The following is a 6,310-nucleotide window of genomic DNA, read 5'->3' as shown; positions in this document are numbered from 1 at the left end:
AACCAAAACAGAAATGAAAACAGAGTAATTATTTTACTCTGATTAAAACACAACCAAACAAGCAGAACTGTGGTTCCTAAGTTACTGAGGCAGCGGCTGCCCATGGAAGGAGAGGTGCCAGTGTCAGAAACTGCTCAGAAAAGGCCATAGCAGAACTTCGCAGGGGTCAGATGTAGAGAAATACTTTTGAAAATGGTACGTTTCACCTTGGATAGGTAAAGGCTGAGAAACAGCACGGTGTGAATCTATAAAAACCATAAATGGCAGAATCCACATAGGCTTGCTTACAAAATAAAGATCAAAGGATGCTCTTTGAAACCCATTTGAGATAAAGTTAGAATACATATATTTAGGACTATTTTGCATAGCAAGCAGAAATAATTTTTAAATGATATGAACACGTTTATGAATGACAGAGGCAGAAATGGCTACCCAGCAGAACTATGCTATCTAGATTTTAATGTTTATCTAACATTTTCTAATGCAGTGCAAGAATGTAAAAGTCTTTAGTTTGGTGCTACAGCCTCTCCCGACAGCTCTGCCATTCTACCAAAGACTGCTTGTTGGTGACAGAAATACTGTTAGCATGATCAGTCAGTTTCCATGTGGCAGTACCTTCATGCCTATAAAATAATATTCACATAAACGTTTTTAGAAACTGTCAAGTGCTATTGCCACTACTACGCTTATGTCTTATCACACAAAATATTAAGTGCTGTGCCATTCAGGTGCCATTGTACTGGCCAAATAAGATTGACATTAACCACCTTCAGACTTAAATGTTTTTGGAAACAATTCTATGTTTAAGCAAAATGTTTAAAGATATATCCTGGAATGGAAGTCTTCTTATGTAGATGCGGGAGGTCTTTGAGTTAGAGGACTTGAAAATATGCCTTAAAAGAAGTCTTAACCGAGATATGTAATGAGTCAAGAATAAATGAAGATATGTAATGCCAAACAGAAAATTTGGAATATCCATAATATTAAAAAGTAATGCCAGAAAGACAGAGCTGAAGGTATTTATATCTAGCAATAGATGGTACCTAACAAGAGACAGGAAATATTGTTAACACTTAAATTCTCATAAATATTATTTGTGGGTTTTTGAAAATATCTTTAGGGTCTTAAGTAGCTCTAATAAGGTCCCAATAGTCAATTTTAGGTCGTATTTTTTTTTCTTAGAAACAGAAAAGATTGAAGCAAAATTTGGAGCAGTTAAAGCTATTCATAAAATAAGAAATGGTTCCCTTGCTGCTCTCTTGAAGTCTCCAGGTACCAAAAACCACTCATCCTCCTAGATACCAGGATTCCAGTCTTTTGCTCCTTAACAATGCAAGCTCTAAAAGAGGAGCCCTGTCAGATTTCCATTCCACGAACAACTCTGGGTTTACCAGAACTTACACTAGAAACAACAACCTCGAAAGTGAACTTTGATGGAAGGAAGCTGCTTTCATAAAAAGGTTTCTAAGCAATAAATGTAGGCTGATTTTTTTTACTTGCTCTATAACATGTGCCACAGTAAGTTTAAACTTCTTCACGTCTGAGTCAGTAGACTAAAACATGACTGTCTGTTGGATAAACCCTCAGGAGAATTGTGAAAGAAGGTACCTGGTCATTTGTTCATTCTTTGTCTCTCTCCTGTCTCCCCACCCTAACTCTATAGGTATCCAGTCTTTTTGCTGCTCTTTAAATGTTCAAAGCCCAACCAAAGCAATCATATCTACCCAGGTCTCTTCCCCTCTTATAACACCTCTCCTTCAAAACTGTATATTCCTCTTTTCTCCCACACCTAAACCCCATATTAAACTAAGCTTTAGGTAGCAAGTAAGAGGGAAAAAAGGCTCATTCATACTAAAGTGTAAATGACTAATAGTGATGCTTAGCAAGCTATCTTTTACAAAGAGTAGTTCAGTTTTAAAAAGTCATTTATTGACCAAATAAAAACATTTTCTATTATTTCCTCAAATAAGGGTACACTCTATTTTTCTCTGTTCGGTGAGGTATACATATGGCTTAGGACTAGCAGCAGTATTTTAAGTAGGAATGGTAGTTAGGACAATATTAAGAAAAGTTGTTGAGTTTGAGAAGCGTCCAATATGCTGGTGAAGGGGAAGAGGTAAGGCAAAATTTGAACATGGAAGGTTTTGGTTCCTTGAACTCTATTTTCTCTTCCTTATTTTTATGCTGATTGTATCTCTTTTTCCTTCCTTGTCAACAGACTGTTTCAGTCCTCAGCATTATTTATTTATTTTGCTCCTGCTGACAAACTGGAGGCTGAATTATGTGCTCACTCTGAAAATGTTCCTTTAGGCTCTTGCCTCTGAACTTTCTCACTAATTCAGAGTAAGTAGGTACTGTGCAATATGCAAATGTAGGCATATTTGTACGTGTAGGCCAAAGGAGGGGAGGCATTTTACAAAATGCCTTTAGAACAGAAACAAATTTTTGAGATGGAATATTTTATAGTCTCATGAAAATAAGCTAAACTTTTCAGAAACAAAAAGTACAGAGGAATACTTATCTATACAATAAATTGGGGGGGGGGGAATCATGCACAAAGCAAAACATGAATAATACTTCAACAGTGAGCTCACCTCAAGCATTTCATGAATTTCACATGACCCACCCACTTTTTCTCTGTACCTCTCAAGATTACCATATCAGCAGCAATAATACTCTGTTGTTCCCAGTGCCAGATTAACATATCAACGTAGCCATGGCATTCCTGAATGTAGAATATTGTACTGTTCCCCTTGTTTGTGGTTTCTCTGAGAAGGTTAATTTTTGTTCACTTACCCTCCTCACTTAATCTCATGCCACCCCCCTACCTCTCTTCAATCAGTGGTTTGTTTTTTTTTTCTTCGAATAGTTTTCCTCCTTTTCTTTCTCAGTCTCTGTGTCAAAATTTGAACTATTCACAAATTCACTGTACAACCATACTGCATTTAAAAATATTTATCACTCAGCCACAGATGATCAACTCTTTAAAAAGACAAACCTGGGACAGAGAAGTTAACGGCTGGTCACTTCTGGGATTACTCAGGGATATCGTCTTCCCCAAATGTATGGTATGTGTTAAGGTGGGTCATAAGTTACCATGGTAGATTTCATGGCCACCTCTGTTTCTTTCTTGCTAGGCTTTGTTTTTAATTATTGCTATTTCTCGATTGGAGATGGTTCTAGCAAAAGTGTCCATGCTAGGATTGAATCAAACAATTTTCATTTCTAATGAAAGTTTGGAAGGGGCTGTATACCTTCTAAATTCTTAGGTTCTTATGTGTCAAACTTAATGGAAAACCAGCTGGAGCCTGACAAGCTATTTTAATGAGCTTCCTTTCTCTCTGATGTTCCTCAGAGGATATGTGCCAAGCAGACCCGTGTGGCCCAGGGAGTAACATGATCATCCTGGCTCTGTTTAGACACCTGTGCTCTTTTAGCCTAGCAGTAAGGAGAACAGGAGAAAGAGGGATAAGGGCATGGAAGGCATGCGGACCTAGTGGGAGTGGGTGTCTACCATGCTGCTTAGGAATTCACTACAGAAGCTCCACAGCAGCACCAGAGGCTTGATGTATCATAGGCCAACAGTGCCTCTATGTGGGGTGTCTGTGAGTATATGAAATGTATTTATCTGTATTGAGGAGGAAGGAGTGGGGAGGAGAAAATTATGTACATTTTTAAAAGGAATTGCATGCCTTGGAGGTTCCTTTCAAGAAGGTGATATAAAAAGAAAAGATTGAAAACCATAGATATATAGTTTTCCAAGGACCCTGAGAGCATATTCTTCTTCTAAACTTCTTCATACTCCTAAACAAACAAACAAACAAAATACATTTGCTGTGTTCACTTTTCCTTTTCTAGGAATCGGTCTGATGTTTGGTTCTCTCAACCCACTCTGAACAATTTAGCACATGGATATTAAACTCGATCTGTGTTATTTTTCACTGGATGCCTCTTTTAGTGATTGTTCATAGTCTCCTGTATGTGTGAATTTCTCCTTCCTGGATTACAAAGTCCTCAAGGATTTATACTTATAAAAGCTAATACTCCCTCTTGTTCTTTCTTCATCTCTTTGTTACCAGTTCCAGGTATTTCTCTGCAAATGTTGAACATATGGCTACACAATACTTCTTCATAAGAGTCTCTTCCAAAGTCCTATCTTATGATGCAATTAAGGTCTATTTTTATAAATTAAATTTTAAAAAATAATTTAAAGTATTTTCACACTTCCTAAAGTGTTTATATATTTTTTAGAAATTTAATTTATATTTTAATTGCATAATATTTCAAATGTACAGAAATATAAACAGAACAATACAATATGCATTCCACTACCAGATTTAACATATTTGTTGTATCTCTTTAAAAGTTAAATATACAGCTAACCTCCCAAGACACTCCCCATCCCATTCCCCTCTCTCCCTAAAGAAAACCACTCTCCTTAAGCTGGTGTACATACTTCCCCCTGTAAGTTTTTATATTTCAAGTATATGGTTCAAAAGATCTTAGTCCTCCTTCCACAGAAGCTGGCAGTTGGGTCTGTGAGCTGCTCACACACAGCCATGCATGGCCATCCTTGGAAGAACAGGGTAGATAAGTGCAATTACAGAAGGCCAATTGCACTTTTGTCAGCTGGAAGAGAGGGTGGCAAAGGACTAACCCAGGGAAAAGACAGTTACACCCCAAAGAAGAGGGCTTAGCTGCAGGCTATGCTGGGTGCAGAATGAGGCTGGAAGGAGGCAGGAAGTGACTCTTGGAGGTATTGAACGAAAGGGGTATTAGGTGAGGAAGAAGACAAAAGCATGCACAAGCACAGACTTTTGCTCTTTGAATCATCTGAGGGGATATGGCTAGGCAACTCTCAGGCTGCCAGGAATGCAGTTTTGGGGGTAGGGGCGCCCCCGTGGCTAGCCCCAACAGCAGCAACCCCAACATGCCATTACCAACTGCATGACCTACACTGGCTGCATTTACTTGGAAGCACTGACTTGCTTTAGTGCCTCTTAAGTGTTATATGGATCAAACAGAAACCATTCAACTTGCCTATTACTACTCTTCCTCAATTTGGAGTTGCCAGATAAAATAGAATACCCAGTTAAATATGGGTATCAGATAAAGTGATTTTTTTTAAGTAGAGGTGTGTCTCAAATATTGCATGGAAAATACTTATACTAAAAAGGGTATTTGTTTATCTGAAATTCAAATGTGTCATATATTTATTGTTAAATCTGAGAACTCTCAATTGAATTTTGGAAGGGTTTAGCAAAGCACTTTAGGAATCTTCGAAAAAGAGTGAGTCAAAGGGCTCCCCAGAATACCTTTAATGAATATGCAACCTTTGTCAAGTTCTCAGTAGCCTAACACAGGCTAAACCAGCTCACTGACCTTTTTAAATCAGGAGGATATAAAGATACTGTTATTTTTTAAAGGTTTTATTGACATAGAATTCACATATCATTAAGTTTATTCATTTAAAATGTACAATTCAGTGGGTTTTAGTATATTCAGTTGTGAAGTCATCACCAAATCAATTTGAGAATATTTTCATCATCTCAAAAAGAAACCCAGCATCCATTAAAAATCACTCCCCATTCCTTGCTCCCCTCCCTCCCCACTGTTCCCTGAACCCTCCCCTTACCCCTTCCCCAAACCTAGCCCCTGGCAAGCACTTAGGGACTTTTTGTTTCTTTACACATACCTATTCTGAATATTTCATTATAAATGGAATCTACAATATATGGCCTCTTGTGTCTGGCTTCTTCCATTTAGCATGTTTTCCAAGCTCATTCACATTGTAGCATGTTATTAGTACTTTATTCTTTATAATGGTCTAATACTATTCCTAATTAATATATCACAGTTGTCCTATTCATCCATTGATGGACATTTAGGTTGTTTCCACTTTCTATTATGAATAAAGCATCCAGGACAGAATATTAATGTACGAGTTTTCATGTGGACATGTTCCCATTTCTCCTGGAATCATTGGCCATATGGTAAACACTAGTCTGTGAAAAACTGCGAAATTGTTTCCCAAAGCAGATGCACCATTTTACAGTCTTAGGGTTTTTTTTTTTTTTTTTTTTTTCATTTTTCTTAATAAGGAACTGTCTGGGTTTCCTCCGTGTCCCTAAGACAGACTGCTCTCGTGGCCCCTCCGTCAGCGTTGCCTCCGCCCGCCAGAACTCCCTCCTCCTGTGTCCAGGCCGCAGCAACCCAAGGACCAAAACCTCGAAGCGAGCCCAACAAGGGAAACGTAGCTGGAAACATAGCTTCGGCCTCCCGCTGGGTCCCACCTCCGCTGCGCTTGCGG

The sequence above is a fragment of the Rousettus aegyptiacus genome, unplaced genomic scaffold (genome assembly GCF_014176215.1).
Source record: "Rousettus aegyptiacus isolate mRouAeg1 unplaced genomic scaffold, mRouAeg1.p scaffold_m13_p_2, whole genome shotgun sequence".
Classification (NCBI taxonomy): domain Eukaryota; kingdom Metazoa; phylum Chordata; class Mammalia; order Chiroptera; family Pteropodidae; genus Rousettus; species Rousettus aegyptiacus.
Note: the sequence above shows the minus strand (reverse complement) of the source record.